Source organism: Lissotriton helveticus, chromosome 1_2 (assembly GCF_964261635.1).
Source record: "Lissotriton helveticus chromosome 1_2, aLisHel1.1, whole genome shotgun sequence".
Taxonomy (NCBI): domain Eukaryota; kingdom Metazoa; phylum Chordata; class Amphibia; order Caudata; family Salamandridae; genus Lissotriton; species Lissotriton helveticus.
Window position 1 is genome coordinate 429641192 of NC_136058.1, and position 19424 is coordinate 429660615.

Consider the following 19424-nt stretch of genomic DNA (forward strand, 5'->3'; position numbering starts at 1 on the left):
ATTCTGCATCATTCAGAAGCTCTGTCCATCACCACCCCCCTTTTCCAAAATCGGATTTATCCACACTATGTGTGGGAGGGTATACTCAGACGTGAGTCCCTTGCTCATTGCACCATCAGGATTCAAGCAAGCCGGGCAGAAGAAGGCTGTGATGCCAGAAACCGGTCCCCGGAAGCTTGTTTCCTTCCCAGTATAAGAATTGGCTTGGTAGTTTGGTTTGCCCTGTTCCCATCATGCACTGGGACAGGAACAGACTAATTTGCATATAGCCAAGTTCTGAGCTGGGATGGTGCAGTGAGCTAAAAAACGGTGATGGATTAAAACCATGATCTCTTGACTTGGTAAGAGTATTCTGCATCATTCAGAAGCTCTGTCCATCACCACCCCCCTTTTCCAAAATCGGATTTATCCACACTATGTGTGGGAGGGTATACTCAGACGTGAGTCCCTTGCTCATTGCACCATCAGGATTCAAGCAAGCCGGGCAGAAGAAGGCTGTGATGCCAGAAACCGGTCCCCGGAAGCTTGTTTCCTTCCCAGTATAAGAATTGGCTTGGTAGTTTGGTTTGCCCTGTTCCCATCATGCACTGGACAGGAACAGACTAATTTGCATATAGCCAAGTTCTGAGCTGGGATGGTGCAGTGAGCTAAAAAACGGTGATGGATTAAAACCATGATCTCTTGACTTGGTAAGAGTATTCTGCATCATTCAGAAGCTCTGTCCATCACCACCCCCCTTTTCCAAAATCGGATTTATCCACACTATGTGTGGGAGGGTATACTCAGACGTGAGTCCCTTGCTCATTGCACCATCAGGAGTCAAGCAAGCCGGGCAGAAGAAGGCTGTGATGCCAGAAACCAGTCCCCGGAAGCTTGTTTCCTTCCCAGTATAAGAATTGGCTTGGTAGTTTGGTTTGCCCTGTTCCCATCATGCACTGGGACAGGAACAGACTAATTTGCATATAGCCAAGTTCTGAGCTGGGATGGTGCAGTGAGCTAAAAAACGGTGATGGATTAAAACCATGATCTCTTGACTTGGTAAGAGTATTCTGCATCATTCAGAAGCTCTGTCCATCACCACCCCCCTTTTCCAAAATTGGTGTTCTGTGCAGCTCCACTCCCCGAGCCTTTATAGGCCCCGGGGACCCCACCCCCAGGGCTGTACTCATTTATTTAGGGAAGGGGTTCTTACCTCTGCGGGACCCTAACCCCGGGAGGTTTTCTATTATAGCTTCTGAAGATTCACTAAACTACTTCAACATTCATTACAATGTTATGGTTTTGCCCCAGTGTGTGTTTGTTTGTCTTTGTAGGTCTGGTATTTGACTAAAGCTCTTCACACATTCACTGAACTGAATGTTTTCCCCTGTCTATGTTCATTGATGTATTCGTAGGCCTTATAAGTGACTCAAGTTCTTCACAAATTCAGTGCGATTGAATGGCTTTGCCCGTGTGTGTTCTTGGAGGAATCCTGAGATTTGAGGAATCACTAAAGCTACTTCAACATTCTTTGAAATTGTATTGTTTTTCCCCAGCGTGTGTTCGCAGATGTGTTTGGAGGTTTGGAGGGTTGATAATTGACTGAAGCTCTTCACACATTCACTGCACTTGAATGGTTTTTCCCTAGTGGGTGTTCGCTGATGATACCTAAATGCTGAAGAGTAACTACAACTACTTCCACATTCATGCGATTATGTCATTTACTGTGTGTATTCGCTGAAGATTCTGTAGGTCTGGTAATCGACTAAAGCTCTTCACACATTCACTGATGCTCATTTACGTGTGCTGATTTAATAAAGCTCTTCACAGCAACTGAATGGATTTGCCCTGTGTGTGTTTACTGATGAATCCTTACTACTAAAGAGTCACTAAAACTACTGCCACATTCACTGCAATAGTATGTTTTTTTCCACATTATGTGTTAGCAGATGTCTTTGTAGATGTGATAACCTATTAAAGCACTTAGCACATTCACTGCAAGGGTATGGTTTTTCCCCTGTGTGTGTTCGCTGATGTCTTAGGAAAGATGATGAGTGGCTAAAGCTCTTCACACATTCACTGCACTTAAAGGGCTTTTCCCCTGTGTGTGTTCGCTGATGTACTTGTAGCTGTGATAACCAACTAAAGCTCTTCACGCATTCACTGCACTTGAATGGCTTGGCCCCTGCGTGTGTTTGCTGATAAATCCTGAGATTTGAGGAATCACTGAAACTACTTCCACATTCATTGCAATCGTAAAGTTTTTCGCCAGTGTGTGTTCGTTGATGTCTTCGTAGAATTGATAATCGACTAAAGCTCTTCACACATTCACTGCACTTGAATGGCTTTTCCCCTGAGTGAGTTCGCTGATGAATCCTTAATTTTGAAGAGACCATAAAAGCACTGCCACATTCACTGCAATTATATGGTTTTTCTCCTGTGTGTCTTCGCAGATGTATTTGGAGGCTTGATAAGTGACTAAAGCACTTTGCACATTCACTGCACTTGAATGGTTTCTCCCCAGTGTTTCTTCGCTGATGTGTTTGTAAGTTTGATAACTGACTGAAGCTCTTCACACATTCATTGCACTCGAAGGGTTTTTCCCCTGTGTGCGTTCGTTCATGAGTCCTTAATGCAGAGCAATGGCTAAAGCTACTTCCACATTCATTGCAATGGTATGGTTTTTAACCTGTGTGTGTTCGCTGATGAATCCTTAACGCTGAGCAACATCTAAAACAACTTCCACATTCATTGCAAACATATGGTTTTTCCCCTGTGTGTGTTTTCTCTGATGTATTTGTAGATCTGGAAAACGACTAAAGCACTTTGCACATTCACTGCACTTGAATGGTTTTTCCCCTGTGTGTGTTCGCTGATGCTCTTTTAGGTGTGCTGATTGACTAAAGCACTTTGCACATTCACTGCACTTGAATGGTTTTTCCCCTGTGTGTGTTCGCTGATGCTCTTTTAGGTATGCTGATTGACTAAAGCACTTCGCACATTCACTGCACTTGAATGGTTTTTCCCCTCTGTGTGTTCGCTGATGAATCCTTAATGATGAAGAGTCAATAAATGCACTGTCACATTCATTGCAATGGTACGGCTTTTCACCTGTGTGTGTTCGCTGATGGCTTTGTAGGTTTGATAATTGCCTAAAGCTCTACTCACACTCACTGCACTTGAATGGTTTTTCCCCTGTGTGTGATTGCTGATGTCTTCGTAGTTCTGATAACCACCTAAATTTCTTCACACATACACTGCACGTGAATGGTTTTTCCCCTGTTATGTTATGTTATGTTATGTTAAGGTGATTTATTGTGCGCACAGATACTCCAGCCAAGGAGCGTCCCGGCGCAAGGACAAGGCAAAACACAACACAACAGAGAATAAAGACAGAGCAACTAAAACAGGAAAGTTTTTATCGCCCTCCGAAAAGTCAAAAGGTCCTCCATCAAACGAATTTCAACAGGAAGGGAGTTCCATGCTGATGCAGCCATGACCCTGAAAGAACGGCCTCCCATACGGCTGAGCCTGAATCTGGGGACCACTGCAAGGGCCAAACCCTGGGAACGGAGACTGCGGGTGGGGACATAAAAGGAAAGGCAGCTCGACAAAATTTCCGGGCCGATACCTCTCAGAATCTTAAAAGCAAGACACAAGATCTTAAAGAGAATGCGCTTCCTAACCGGAAGCCAATGTAAAGCGCGAAGGACACCTGCCACAGAACTAAATCTGGGCAGGCCAACAATCGCTCTCGCCGCGGCATTCTGAACCCGTTGCAAACGGGTTAGTTCGGCCTGGTTAGCCCCAGCCAGGAGAGAACTGGCATAATCCAGGCGAGAGATGACAGTAGCCTGGATCACCAGTTGCCTGGTTGGGGCATCAAAGAACTTGAGTACTGGTCTCAAGCCCCTTAGAAGTCCAAAACAACAGGCCGCAGTCTTTTGTGTGTGCCCTACAAAGGAGAGGCCGGCATCCAACCATACCCCGAGATTTTTCACCTCCGACACCGGGGTCGGAGTAGGTCCCAGCTCTGAAGGCCACCATTGGTCGCCCCACAGCTCCACTCCCTTACCGACTGTGTGTGTTCGCTGATGATTCCTTAATGTTGTGGAATCACTAAAAATACTTCCACATTCATTGCAATTGTATGGTTTTTCCCCATAATGTTTTAGCTGATGTCTTTGTAGCTGTGATAACTGTCTAAAGCACACTGCACATTCAGTACAATGGTATGGATTTTCCCCTGTGTGTGTTCGCTGATGACTTTGTAGGTTTGATGACTGACTAAAGCACTTTTCACATTTGGTACACTTGAATGGTTTTTCTCCTGTGTGTGTTCGCTGGTGTCTTTGTAATTCTAATAACCTACTAAAGCTCTTTACACATTCACTGCACTTGAATGGTTTTTCTCCTGTGTGCGTTCGCTGATGTCGTTGTAGTTCTGATAACCTACTAAAGCTCTTTACACATTCACTGCACTTGAATGGTTTTTCTCCTGTGTGCGTTCGCAGCGATGACAAACTAAAGTGCTCATTACATGTGTCTGGTTCTTCTTTCTTGCTTAGTGTCTGTGGGTCGGGGATATATTTTTCTACATCCCATGACTGCGTTTCCTGATGGGCCAACATGGTTGATAACGCACTTATGTTATTCTCAAACCCTGTATGTTTGTGGTATTTTGCACGTTTGATTTCTGATTTAACAATAACTTGCAATAGCCATTAAATATTTGCCACACTCATAATATATATAATGTTCCTTTGAAGGTGATTGTGCCTTCAGATTGAATGATGGTTTTGCATGCTTGTGGGTAAAGATTAATCTTCCTTCTGGTCGGTACAAATTGGGACAGTCTGCTGTGTTGTAGATAGCAGAACTCCTCTTTCCTTTACCCTTTGGTTGTTTGTCTCCACTCCGTTGTGCTTTCACTGGTTGCTGCAGTTTTGCCAGAAAGAGTTCACAATACACCCAGAGCACTGAATGATGGTTCGTTATCACGTTAGAAAGCAGAGCACTGCTGTAACCACATCATACCATTCCCATGATCACAGCTGGTGTTGGACGCCTGTTGACACATGAGGCGGTTTGTGAATGTTGTTGCCTTTATTTTCTAGAGTTAATTTATCAGTCTTGTGGCGTGGAGGTGCACAGGTCAGACTCTAACATCCACTGAACTGCCCCCGACTGCTTCATCCAGGATCTGTCAGTTTAGGTGCAGGTTCCTCTGTCGCTGACTGCACTGATATTTTCCTGAATACCGGAGCTCATTGTTGGGGACTGATTTTTGTAGATTTGAAATGTTATCTTCATTTTTTATAATAATTTCATGCATTCAAGGCTTGCTTTCTGTAGGATGTAAAGAGATTCACAATTAGTAAATGAAACATAATGGAATGTGAATAAACACTATTTACCAGGTTGTAAATTACTTATATTCTTTACCATCTTTGAAATTTTGCAAGGAGTATTTCACCTTACACTGAAATTTAACTAAAGGTTCTGTTGATCATGTCACTTCTCATTAACGTCAAAGAAAGGAGATGATTTACCAGTGTTCACAGAGTAACGCAGTGAAGAAAGGGTACCCACGGAGCACCCATATGCTACAAATAAGGTTTTAGGTAGAAGCACATGGACAAGATTTCCGTTACACAAGAACTGATTGTGAAAAAAGAGGGATCAGTGTGGGCTGCTGTTAATTCAGTAACTCTTCAGGAATTGTGTAGCAGCAACCAAATGGAGGACATCAAGAACTGCAATGAATGGATCACCACTGGCACCTACACCCTGGACCCCCTCAAGCATAGCAGCAACCTAACGGAAGACATCAAGAACTGCAATGAATGGATCACCACTTGCACCGACACCCTGGACCCCCTCAAGCATAATAGCAGCACCCTAACGGAAGACATCAAGAACTGCAATCAATGGATCACCACCTGCACCGACACCCTGGACCCCCTCAAGCACAGCAGCAACCTAATGAAGACATCAAGAACTGCAATTAATGGATCACCACCTGCACTGACACCCTGGGACCCCTCAAGCACAGCAGCAACCTAATGGAGACATCACGAACTGCAATAAATGGATCACCACCTGCATCGACACCCTGGAACCCCAAGCACAACAGCAACCTAACGGAAGACATCAAGAACTGCAATTAATGAACCACTATCTGCACTGACACCCTGGGACCCCTCAAGCACAGCAGCAACCTAATGGAGACATTAAGAAATGCAATAAATGGATCACCACCTGCACCGACACGCTGGACCCCCCAAGCACAACAGCAACCTAACGGAAGACATCAAGAACTGCAATAAATGGATCACCACCTGCACCCACACCCTGGACCCCCTCAAGCACAGCAGCAACCTAATGGAGACATCAAGAACTGCAATAAATGGATCACCACCTGCACCGACACCGTGGACCCCCTCAAGCATAATAGCAGCAACCTAATGGAAGACATCAAGAACTGCAATGAATGGATCACCACCTGCACCGACACCCTGGACCCCCCAAGCACAACAGCAACCTAACGGAAGACATCAAAAACTGCAATGAATGGATCACCACTTGCACCGACACCATGTACCCCCTCACGCACAGCCGCAACCTAACGGAAGACATCAAGAACTGCAATGAATGGATCACCACCTGCATCAACAACTTGGACCCCCACACAAGGATACGAGCAGCAACCTAATGGAAGACCTGAAGAACTGCAATGAATGGATCACCACCTGCACCGACACCTGGACCCCCTCAAGCATAGCATCAACCTAACGGAAGACGTCAAGAACTGCAATGAATGGATCACCACTTGCACCGACACCCTGGACCCCCTCAAGCATAATAGCAGCAACCTAATGGAAGACATCAAGAAATGCAATTAATGGATCACCACCTGCACTGACACCCTGGATCCCCTCAAGCACAGCAGCAACCTAATGGAGACATCAAGAACTGCAATAAATGGATCACCACCTGCACCGACACCGTGGACTCCCTCAAGCATAATAGCAGCAACCTAATGGAAGACATCAAGAACTGCAATGAATGGATCACCACCTGCACCAACACCCTGTACCCCCTCAAGCATAATAGCAGCAACCTAACGGAAGACATCAAGAACTGCAATGAATGGATCACCACCTGCATCAACACCTTGGACCTCCCTCAAGGATACGAGCAGCAACATAATGGAGGAAATCAAGAACTGCAATGAATGGATCACCACCTGCACCGATACCCTGAACCCCCTCAAGCATTCCAGCAACCAAACACATCAAGTACTGCAATGAATGGATCACCACCTGCACCGACACCTGGACCCCCTCATGCATAATAGCAGCAACCTAATGGAAGACATCAAGAACTGCAATGAATGGATCACCACCTGCACCGACACCCTGGACCCCCCAAGCACAACAGCAACCTAACGGAAGACATCAAAAACTGCAATGAATGGATCACCACTTGCACCGACACCCTGTACCCCCTCACGCACAGCCGCAACCTAACGGAAGACATCAAGAACTGCAATGAATGGATCACCACCTGCATCAACAACTTGGACCCCCACACAAGGATACGAGCAGCAACCTAACGGAAGACCTGAAGAACTGCAATGAATGGATCACCACCTGCACCGACACCTGGACCCCCTCAAGCATAGCATCAACCTAACAGAAGACGTCAAGAACTGCAATGAATGGATCACCACTTGTACCGACACCCTGGACCCCCTCAAGCATAATAGCAGCAACCTAATGGAAGACACCAAGAAATGCAATTAATGGATCACCACCTGCACTGACACCCTGGACCCCCTCAAGCACAGCAGCAACCTAATGGAGACATCAAGAACTGCAATAAATGGATCACCACCTGCACCGACACCGTGGACTCCCTCAAGCATAATAGCAGCAACCTAATGGAAGACATCAAGAACTGCAATGAATGGATCACCACCTGCACCAACACCCTGTACCCCCTCAAGCATAATAGCAGCAACCTAACGTAAGACATCAAGAACTGCAATGAATGGATCACCACCTGCATCAACACCTTGGACCTCCCTCAAGGATACGAGCAGCAACATAATGGAGGAAATCAAGAACTGCAATGAATGGATCACCACCTGCACCGATACCCTGAACCCCCTCAAGCATTCCAGCAACCAAACAGAAGACATCAAGTACTGCAATGAATGGATCACCACCTGCACCGACACCTGGACCCCCTCAAGCATAATAGCAGCAACCTAATGGAAGACATCAAGAACTGCAATGAATGGATCACCACCTGCACCGACACCCTGGACCTCCTCAAGCACAATAGCAGCAACCTAACCGAAGACATAAGAACTGCAATGAATGTATCACCACCTGCATCAACACCTTGGACCCCCCCCCCCTCAAGGATACGAGCAGCAACATAATGGAGGAAATCAAGAACTGCAATGAGTGGATCACCACCTGCACCGACACCCTGAACCCCCTCAAGAATACCGCAACCAAACAGAAGACATCAAGTACTGCAATGAATGGATCACCACCTGCACCGATACCTGGACCCCCTCAAGCATATCAGTAGCAACCTAACAGAAGACATCAAGAACTGCAATGAATGCATCACCACCTGCATCAACACCTTGGACCCCTCCTCAAGGATATGAGCAGCAACCTAATGGAAGACATCAAGAACTGCAATGAATGGATCACCACCTGCACCAACACCCTGGACCCCCCTCAAGCATACCAGAAACCAAAAAGAAGACATCAAGTACTGCAATGAATGGATCACCACCTGCACCGACACCTGTTCCCCCTCATGCACAGCAACAACCTAACGGAAGACATCAAGAACGGCAATGAATAGACCAGTTTCAGGGTTTTACCCCTCTTCAGCCAGGGTAGCTTGATTCCAGTGGCACAGTGAGCCCAGGACCCATGTCTGGGCATACCTGGTGCACCTAGGGCGAGAAAGTAAAAGACACACAATTGATGGACGGAATGCAGAGCAAATCAAAACATTCACCCCCAGTCAAGACTGATTTGCATATGGCTGGGTCCAAACTGGAATGGCATGGTGATCAAAGCAACAATGGAATTAGGCGCAGATCTCTGTACTGGGGTGAATATATGACATTGTTCTGCATTCTGTCCATCAATTGTTCGTTTTGCATTTGTCACCCCGAGTGGGACGGGTATGCTCAGACGTGAGTCCCATGCTCTCCATGCCACTGGAGTCAAGCTATCCTGGCTGATAAAGGCTGAAAGCCCAAAACCGGTCCTAGGATGCTTGTTTCCAGTCCAGCGAGGACCTGGCCTGGCAGATCGGGCTGGACTGTTCCCATTGGGCACAGGGTCAAGACTGATTTGCATATGGCTGGGTCCAAACTGGAATGGCATGGTGAGTAAAAAAATGATGGATTTAGGCGCAGATCTCTGTACTGGGGTGTATGTATGACATTGTTCTGCATTCTGTCCATCAATTGTTCTTTTTGCAGATGCTTCCAACAGCAAGTCTGAAATGCCAAATGAACACCCCATGCCGATTGCATCTAAGCCAACAACAGCAGCAAAGAAATCTTCACCATTAGATAATTCATGGTTCCTGCAGCCAGTACCAGCAACATCCCCCCATTACAAGACCCCTGCAACAATCTATGTAACTTCTTTTGGAACAAGATCACATCCATATACGACAACTTCAACCCTCCACCTGACCTCATCAACCTCGCAGCCAGTCTTCCAATCTCAGCCAAAGAATGGACCTTGGCTGAACGCCATCACCACACACGAGGCTGCCGCAGCCATGTAGACCATCCACTTTGGTGCTCTATTAGATCCACCCCGCCACAATTTAAACAAGCATTTGCAATGCAATAGGTAACGCATTTGCGAGAGTTTAAGCTATTAACATTAAAAATGACAATGCCTTTTATTTGTTTTAAAAACCAAAACATAAATAAAAGATATTTTCATTTATAATGTGAATAGCTCAAACAAATGTTTGTTTAAAATTGTCAGCCACACTGCACAGCATTCACAATGTTGTACAGCTTCAGCATGGCTACGAACATTGCGAAGGCCAATAGCTCTCATAGGCCAGACCTATTGACTTTGGCAATGCTTGCTAGTAACTGGTAGTTTCCCAAAATTACTTACAGCTGCATGGCATGCCATGTCCTACAATGGAGCAATTCTTTTTTACATGCGTCATTGGAGGGTAACTAGGGTCATTTTATGGAGTGGGTGGGCATGGGGTTTCTGAGGATCCTGGACGAAGCCACGAATATTAGTCTTTGGTTTTAGGTGCTTGTGATAGATTTTCAGTCTTGCAGTGGGAGGGTAGGTTCTTCATACAAAGGAGGCAGAAGCCATTCAGTTAAGAGGTAAACTATGTTCCATGTTAAGCATTTGGCCACCACCATGTCTTCTCTCCATTTATTAAAAATAAATGGCAGGCATCACACAGCACACACCCAAAACCTTGAATTCATTATCACACTTTTTACAGGATCCACACAACAGGTAAAGCTGCAGGTCTTCGATTTAGAGGTTTGAACACTTCAGGAGGGAGTCGAGGGGCGCCACATACAAATGAAAGACCTTCAGCGAAGAAACAGAAGCTGTGGAATCACGTGTGGAAGGACGATGGGGCTTGAAAGGTCACATAGGATTCAAACACTTAAGACTGCCGCAGATTTCGATTCGATGATCCGTGAGCAGCACTGAGAATCCACTCTTTGCATATAAGTCTGTACTAGAGCAAGACCGGATTACATCATTTTTTATTGTCTTAGATGAAAATTGGTAGTTGTTTCCACATCACAGCACTTCAGCAAAGTCAGGGAGACGGACTACCAAATGCTAGTTATTACGATATTTTGACACTGCTTCTTGTTTTATTTTCAAGACGTTCAGGAGCACAAGTCAGAATTTAAGCGGAACTGACCAAATAATTTGGCACGGATGTGGGAAAAACTGTCATCTTTCACAAACTTGCCTGAAACACTGATGCATTAGACGGCTATTAGTATTGAGTTGTCAAAAATAAAAAAAACAGAACTGCTTGTTACCCCACCCCAAGTGGGATTCGAACCCGTAACCCCAGGATTAGGAGGTCAGTGCCATTAGGCCACAAGGCTGCTATGCACATCGTGAAACGATTGAGCTACAAACCTTTCCTTGTGTGCGTGCACATGAAGAACAAGCATTTGCAATGCAATAGGCCTCGCATTAGGAAAGTGTGAGCTATTGGTATTGTAAATGACAATATTTTTTAATATGTGTTGGCTTTGAAAATATATAAATTAATAGCATTATTGTTTACAAAGCCAATAGCTTACACTTTCCTAATATAAGTCCTATTGGCTATAGCAATGCTTGTTGGTAGCAAGCAAGGACAGTGCTGTTGTGGTGCTGTTGTGGTGCTGAGTGATGATGTGGTTGGGCTGAGTGATGTGGTGGTGTCCCCGAGTGATGTGGTGGTGTCCCCGAGTGATGTGGCGAAACCCCCTGAGTGATGTGGTGGTGTCCTTTAGTGATGTGGTGGTGTCCCTGAGTGATGTGGTGGTGTTGTGTGGCGTGCAGCAGTGTGAGGCGTGCAGCAGTGTGAGGCGTGCAGCAATGTGTGGCGTGCAGCAGTGTGAGTAATGCAGCAGTGTGCAGCAGTGTGAGGCATGCAGCAGTGTGAGGCGTGCAGCAGTGTGAGGCATGCAGCAGTGTGAGGCGTGCAGCAGTGTGTGGCGTGCAGCAGTGTGAAGCATGCAGCAGTGTGAGGCGTGCAGCAGTGTGATGCGTGCAGCAGTGTGCAGCGTGCAGCAGTGTGCAGCGTGCAGCAGTGTGCAGCGTGCAGCAGTGTGCAGCGTGCAACAGTGTGCAGCGTGCAGCAGTGTGCAGCATGCAACAGTGTGCGGCGTGCAGCAGTGTGTGGCGTGCAGCAGTGTGAGGCATGCAGCAGTGTGAAGCGTGCAGCTGTGTGCAGCGTGCAGCAGTGTGTGGCGTGCAGCAGTGTGAGGCATGCAGCAGTGTGAGGCGTGCAGCAGTGTGAGGCGTGCAGCAGCGTGAGTAATGCAGCAGTGTGCAGCAGTGTGAGGCGTGCAGCAGTGTGAGGCATGCAGCAGTGTGAGGCGTGCAGCAGTGTGTGGCGTGCAGCAGTGTATGGCGTGCAGCAGTATGAGGCATGCAGCAGTGTGATGCGTGCAGCAGTGTGAGTAATCTTGCAGTGTGCAGCAGTGTGAGGTGTGCCCCTGAGTGATGTGGTGGTGTCCTTTAGTGATGTGGTGGTGTCCCTGAGTGATGTGGTGGTGTTGTGTGGCGTGCAGCAGTGTGAGGCATGCAGCAGTGTGAGGCGTGCAGCAGTGTGTGGCGTGCAGCAGTGTGTGGCATGCAGCAGTGTGCAGAAAGCAGTGTGAGTAATGCAGCAGTGTGCAGCACTGTGAGGCGTGCAGCAGTGTGAGGCGTGCAGCAGGGTGATGCGTGCAGCAGTGTGAGTAATGCAGCAGTGTGCAGCAGTGTGAGGCGTGCAGCAGTGTGAGGCATGCAGCAGTGTGTGGCGTGCAGCAGTGTATGGCGTGCAGCAGTGTGAGGCATGCAGCAGTGTGATGCGTGCAGCAGTGTGAGTAATCTTGCAGCGTGCAGCAGTGTGAGGTGTGCAGCAGTGTGAGGCGTGCAGCAGTGTGTGGCGTGCAGCAGTGTGTGGCATGCAGCAGTGTGAGGCGTGCAGCAGTGTGCAGAAAGCAGTGTGAGTAATGAAGCAGTGTGCAGCAGTGTGAGGTGTGCAGCAGTGTGAGGCGTACGGCAGTGTGCAGCATGCAGCAGTACGAGTAATCCAGCAGTGTGCAGCATGCAGCAGTGTGCAGCGTGCAGCAGTGTGAGGCGTGCAGCAGTGTGAGGCTGGCAGCAGTGTGAGGCGTGCAGCAGTGTGACATGCAGCAGTGTGTGGCGTGCAGCTTTGTGAGGCGTGCAACAGTGTGAGGTGTGCAGCAGTGTGAGGCGTGCAGCAGTGTGAGTAATGCAGCAATGTGCAGCAGTGTGAGGCGTGCAGCAGTGTGAGGCGTGCAGCATTGTGAGGTGTGCAGCAGTGTGTGGCGTGCAGCAGTGTGAGGCATGCAGCAGTGTGCAGAAAGCAATGTGAGTAATGCAGCAGTGTGCAGAAAGCAGTGTGAGTAATGCAGCAGTGTGCAGCAGTGTGAGGCGTGCAGCAGTGTGCAGCATGCAGCAGTATGAGTAATGTAGCAGTGTGCAGCGTGCAGTAGTGTGCAGCGTGCAGCAGTGTGCAGCGTGCAGCAGTGTGAGGCGTGCAGCAGTGTGACGTGCAGCAGTCTGTGGCGTGCAGCAGTGTGAGGTGTGCAGCAGTGTGCAGCATGCAGCAGTATGAGTAATGTAGCAGTGTGCAGCGTGCAGTAGTGTGCAGCGTGCAGCAGTGTGCAGCGTGCAGCAGTGTGAGGCGTGCAGCAGTGTGAGGCGTGCAGCAGTGTGACGTGCAGCAGTCTGTGGCGTGCAGCTTTGTGAGGCATGCAACAGTGTGTAGTGCAGCAGTGTGTTGTGCAGCAGTGTGAATGCAAAAACAACAATTGATCGATAGAATGCAGAATAATGTCATACATTTACCCCAGTACAGAGATCTGTGCCTAAATCCATAGTTTTTTTTGCACTCCACACCACCCCAGTTCAGACATGGCCATATGCAAATCAGCCTTGACCCTGTGCCTCATGGGAACAGTCCAGCCCGAACTGCCAAGCCATGTCTTTCCCGGACCGGAATCAAGCATCCTAGGACCGGTTTCTGGCTATCAGCCATCTTCAGCCAGGATAGCTTGACTCCAGTGGTGTGGAAAGCATGGGACTCACGTCTGAGCATACCCATCCCACTCGGGGTGACAAATGCAAAAACAACAACCACTGGAGTCAAACTATCCTGGCTGAAGACCATGAGGCACATGGTCAAGGCTGATTTGCATATGGCCATGTCTGAACTGGGGTGGTGTGGAGTGCAGAGTGCAAAATAAACGATGGATTTAGGCCCAGATCTATGTACTGGGGAGAATGTATGACATTGTTCTGCATTCTGTCCATCAACTGTTGTTTTACACGCGTGCAGCAGTGTGAGGCGTGCAGCAGTGTGAGGCGTGCAGCAGTGTGAGGCGTGCAGCAGTGTGACGTGCAGCAGTGTGTGGCGTGCAGCTTTGTGAGGCGTGCAACAGTGTGTAGTGCAGCAGTGAGTTGTGCAGCAGTGTGATGCATGGTGGCCCACGAACTTAGGCCCTCCCCCCCTCCCATCTACCAAGGTTAAAAACCTAGGAATACTCCTAGACAACAAACTCACTTTTTCATCCCATGTCAATTCCACTGTTTCATCATCATTTTTTAAACTGAAAGCTATAAAAAAGATTCTCCCATTTCTCCCTCCCAACTCCGGTAAAACACTGGTCACCTCATTTGTCATGTCCTCAGTGGACTATTGTAACGGACTTTTGGTCAATGCCCAAGACAAGGTCATCAAAAGGCTACAGTCTATACAAAACATCGCGGCCAGACTGCTTTCGAACACCCCTAAATTCAAACATATTGCTGACACCATAAAAAAATACCATTGGCTCACAGCAGGGCCGGACTGGGAACCGAAACCGGCCCTGGCAAAGTGTTCGGCCGGCCCCCCCTACCCCCGGGGGGGGGGGGTTGGGGGGTGCGACCGCGCTTTTTGCTGGGGCCGGTTTTCGACCGATTTTGTTACAGTGCCGTTTTTGCAGCTATGCTGCAAAAAACGACCCTGTAACAAAACCGGCCCCCTGGGGCCCAAAACCGGCCCCCACCCTCGCGGCCGACCGGGGGATTGCCCGGTGCCTGCAACGGCCAGTCCGGGCCTGGCTCACAGTCAAACATAGGATAAAGTTTAAGGCGCTCTGTATCGCCTACAAAGCCACGCACAAACAAGGCCCACTTTTTCTCATCGACCATTTCACATTCCATGTCCCTAACCGATCACTCCGGTCAATGAACAATCTCACCATGACAGTTCCACGTACTAGAACGGTGGCATGGGGTGATCGTAGCTTCCACGTTTCAAATGCAAAACTCTTGAACTCTCTTGATCCAGACGTTAGGTCTGCTCCCACTTTGACCATTTTCAGGAAAAAAATAAAAACATGGCTTTTCAACCAGTAATCCATCTCCCTTTCTCATTCTGCCCTCATCAATAGCGCCGAGACGCCCTTGGGCAATTGTTCGCGCTCAACAAATCGCATAAATAAATAAATAAACAAATGCAAAAACAACAATTGATGGACAGAATGCAGAACAATGTCATACATTCACCCCAGTACAGAGATCTGGGCCTAAATCCATCGTTTTTTTTGCACTCCACACCACCCCAGTTCAGACATTAAATTTTTATTAGGAATGTATCAGTATTGGCACTCGTGATGCCAAGGTAACAGATCTGGGCAGTCTGAACATTAACTCACTTGTACAGGACGACAGTTGGAACCTGGGACCCCATAGCTATCGCACTAGAGTTGAAATGTGTACCCCACAGGAAAATACATGGATCCCTCCAGTTGATGCATTTACACTGTTTGATGACTTGAATTAAATCCATGATTCTTAGCACTAAAGTTGGTTCAAGTATTGGTACCGCTCAACAGCAAATGACACCCATAACTCTTGAAGAATTACATTCACATGGCACTTACTTCTAATTTTTAGCTCACAACAAACAATTAAACTTTTTACAATGTATAAATAATGTTCATTCCATTTCTTTTCCTGCTCTTCCTTTTTAACTCTGGTTCCCTCCCCTTCAGACCTATTTCTTTCATATTTTGAATGATTACTATTATTTACTTTACCCCTTGCGTTTTTCTCTCTGTATCGCCCTTACTTCTCTTTTCTGGCCTCTTCTTGCTGTTTCTGCTCACTCATCTTGTTCTCCCCTTCCTGGTGAAGTGACAAGCAGAGCGGAACGACTTTGAGAGTCTCTTGGACCCTTCACATAGGCTCCTGTATCATAGTACACTCCTCATCGACGCATGATGGTAGGGTGCAGCAACCCTTTGTATCATTGTCACACAAGTGATCCTGGGTGCTTCGGGCACTCGCACATTTGGAGGTCGGGCTGAAGTCTCACTCAAATCTGGCTATTCTTCAAACTATGGGGAAGAACTAGAACTTCACATGTGACTTTGCTCAGACGTCTGACGTGTGCCGAGTAGTACCCGACTATTCTGCACAGCGCAGACCTTCTTTTCAGCCAGTGATCCGAAAGATCTCTGTACAGAGAAGAGGAGAGGACAGGAAGAGCGACTGACAGCCCCGCAAACATCTGCCAAGACAGACACCCTGCAAAGAGACACACTGCAGACACGCCTCATACAGACACACACACAGCCTACAAAATGTAAATGTAAATGTCCTGTATTTGTAAAGCGAGGACAATCACCCGAGGGTGTCAAGGCGCTGGCGGCTGTCGGGAAGATTAAGCGAGCAATTGCCCAGAGTCACATGTTGCTGGGCTGATCTGCCGCCAGCACGGGGATCGAACTGTGAGCCCCTGGGTTCCGGAGTCAGCCGTCCTGGCCACTGCACCACACCTCTTCCCTGACAACGCTACCCTGTTCACATGCACACACATCCAACCTACACACCCTTACAGAGATACTTTATAAACACAGTCACATACCTTCCACTGCTTGACAGGCCTCCTGCATGGCACACCCAAGGTCTATACAGACACACATCCACACACACACACAATCCCTGCAGCAGGCACACAACCTCTGTAGCGGACAATGCCATAAGCCAACCTAAGGCACAGGAAACTATTGCAATGACTGAAGCTTCTGCCTAGTCTGAGAGATGGAAACAGGACAAAGGGAGAAAAGGGGCGCGGGGAGCACAGGCAGCCTTGACGTCAACTGCCTGGGGACATGCTTCGAAAATAGGGGTAGAGGTGGCTGATTTAACAAATTAACAGCGAGAGCGGAGCAAAAGGGTGTGTACAGATTCCTCACAGTGCAGTAAACGGCAGTGCAGTGGCAGAGACTTCTTACAGTATGAATGCAGATTTATCATAGTGCAGTAGACAGCAATCCAGTGTACGCAGATTCGCCAATGCAGTAAGACACAGTGCAGTGCACAGATATCCTCTTTAACACAAATGATGCCCACAAACACCCCCAGGGCCAGAAGGAAAGCCCCCCAGGGCCCCCAAAGAGAAGAGCCCAGCTCAGCCCAGGGGCACCCCGGATGGAAGAGCCCAGCTCAGCCCCAGGGGCCCCGGATAGAAGAGCCCAGCTTAGCCCCAGGGGCCCCTGGATAGAAGAGCCCAGCTCAGCCCCAGTGGCCCCCGGATAGAAGAGCCCAGCTCAGCCCGGCTCCTGCAGAGATTCCCTCCAGGATTATTCAGTCTATTTCTACAAACACAGCAGAAGCTGCTGACAATCTCCTACCTGAGCAGAGACTTGTGCAGACGTGTCCAGGCTCTCTACCCCTCCTGGGGCTGTGGGGGCAGGTCTAGGGTCTGAGGGGGGGGGGGCGGGGCAGGTCTGGGGTCTGTGGGGGTCTGAAGATGGAGGTAACTGACCACCAGACAGGGCACCTTCCTCCTCTGCTGCAGGCTGAACACACCAGGAGAGACAGGAAGTGTTGTCACCACCGCTGCTGTGCTGTCCCTGCCGCCGCTGACCCGGAAGAGGAAACGCTCCTCCATTTCATCCAATGTGCAGCTCAGTGGGTTTCATCAGCAGGCAAGGAGCGCCCTCTGGTGGCCGCTGACGGAACCGCCATCTCCAGGCTCCAGCAGGGAATACATTTCAAACAAAAAGCCTTTATACCTGCAAAGACCTGGGATTTCAGATGTCACAGACGTGAATGTTTTTAAAGGTCAGACAGTTCAAGTACAGGGCCTCACACTTGGTTGCTGCTGTAAAAAAGTATTTATAGCTTCACTTCAGATGAGCATCTTCCAGACACTGACGTAAAGGACTAAAGAGCATTTACAGAGAGGTGACAACTGGAAGCGACAGTCTGTATTTCAATGAATATATCTGTATTTCAATGAATATATCTGTATTTCAATGAATATATCTGTATTTCAATGAATATATGAGAATATCGCTCAGTTTTGTAATTGAACTGGGCAGCTTATTTTTTTTTTTTAAACTAATTTATTTGCAGGTTTTTTAAATCCACAGCGCGTAGATAGCAAAGTAAACAGAGGAAAATACCATGGAGTTTTAAACACCAGATCAGTGACAATGCATAGGTCATGTGTCAAAGCGAAAATTAAAGGAACAGCTTATTTCTAATTTTCCTGAGTCTGTGGCTTACTCCTTATATTTGATACGTTTTATATCCTCGAACAATACAGAAATTTAGGTTATAATTAGGATTTGAGTTTCTGTTTTAACCCGTTCCGTGCTCGCGTCGGCCAACGGCCGTCACAAGCACTACCTCGCAGGTGCTGCACAAGTCCGTTGCCAAATGCAGCCCCGCCCACTCCTTAATTCTCTCGCACTGCGGGAGAATTTGCGCCGCGGTTAATAGCACAACTGTCTCCTAAAATATCAAGATAGTGGCCTCTTCCAGGCGTTGTTGTTTTGTTTACAGTAACCACCTCCCTCATCACTCATCACGAGTGACACTAACACATTTCGAGGTCGGTCTGACGTCTCACTCAAACCGGGCCCATTCTTCCAAACTATGGGGATTAACTAGAACTTCACACTTGACTATTCGGCACAGAGCAGACCCTCTGTCCCACATTTTGGTGGCAAAACTTTTATCATATTTCACCATGAGTACTGCACACAGTTCAGTAGAATGTAACATTGAAAGTCTATTTTAGTGAGACTTGGTTGTTGATTTTATCACTTTACATGTGTTCTGATCATGTCTATAAATTCAGTAATGTCTCTTCCTTTGCTATTGTCAAAGTCAAATGTTAAGTGACACCACTCCCTGTGTCTTTTTTAAATACCTCAATTCTCTATTGATTTTTCATATACAATGAGCATATTACAGGGATGGAAGTTTATCGATTCAGCAGAGTCCAAGATACTGTGTAAACTAGAACTTGTGAGAAGACATTGATAACAGGAAAAACAATAAATGAAATAAACCCTCTAGATAGAGGTGATGTGGCTCAGAAAATCCCGCAGATGATCAGGGAAGGAGGATGAGGGAGAACACGAGGGGAAGAGACATGGGAACAGGAAAAAAAATGTCAGGGTGCCAGGCCCCATGGTCACCCCCAAAAAGCCAACTCCCACTATAAAGGCCATAGCCAGCTAACTCTTACCATGGTGGGTTAAATCCTGGAATACTGACATTTTGTGACGCAAGGTGGAGTGGTGTGGCTCACTGGTTAGAGGTGGCAGACCTGGAAGCAGAGGATGGCCCGGGACCAGGGTCCAATTCCCGACG

General features: G+C 47.7%; 1 pseudogene; it reads right to left on the reverse strand.

Annotated features, from left to right (window-relative positions):
• Positions 1-1104: 1104 nt before the first annotated feature.
• Positions 1105-4610, reverse strand: LOC144804979 (uncharacterized; annotated as a pseudogene).
• Between the last annotated feature and the right edge of the window lie 14814 nt (positions 4611-19424).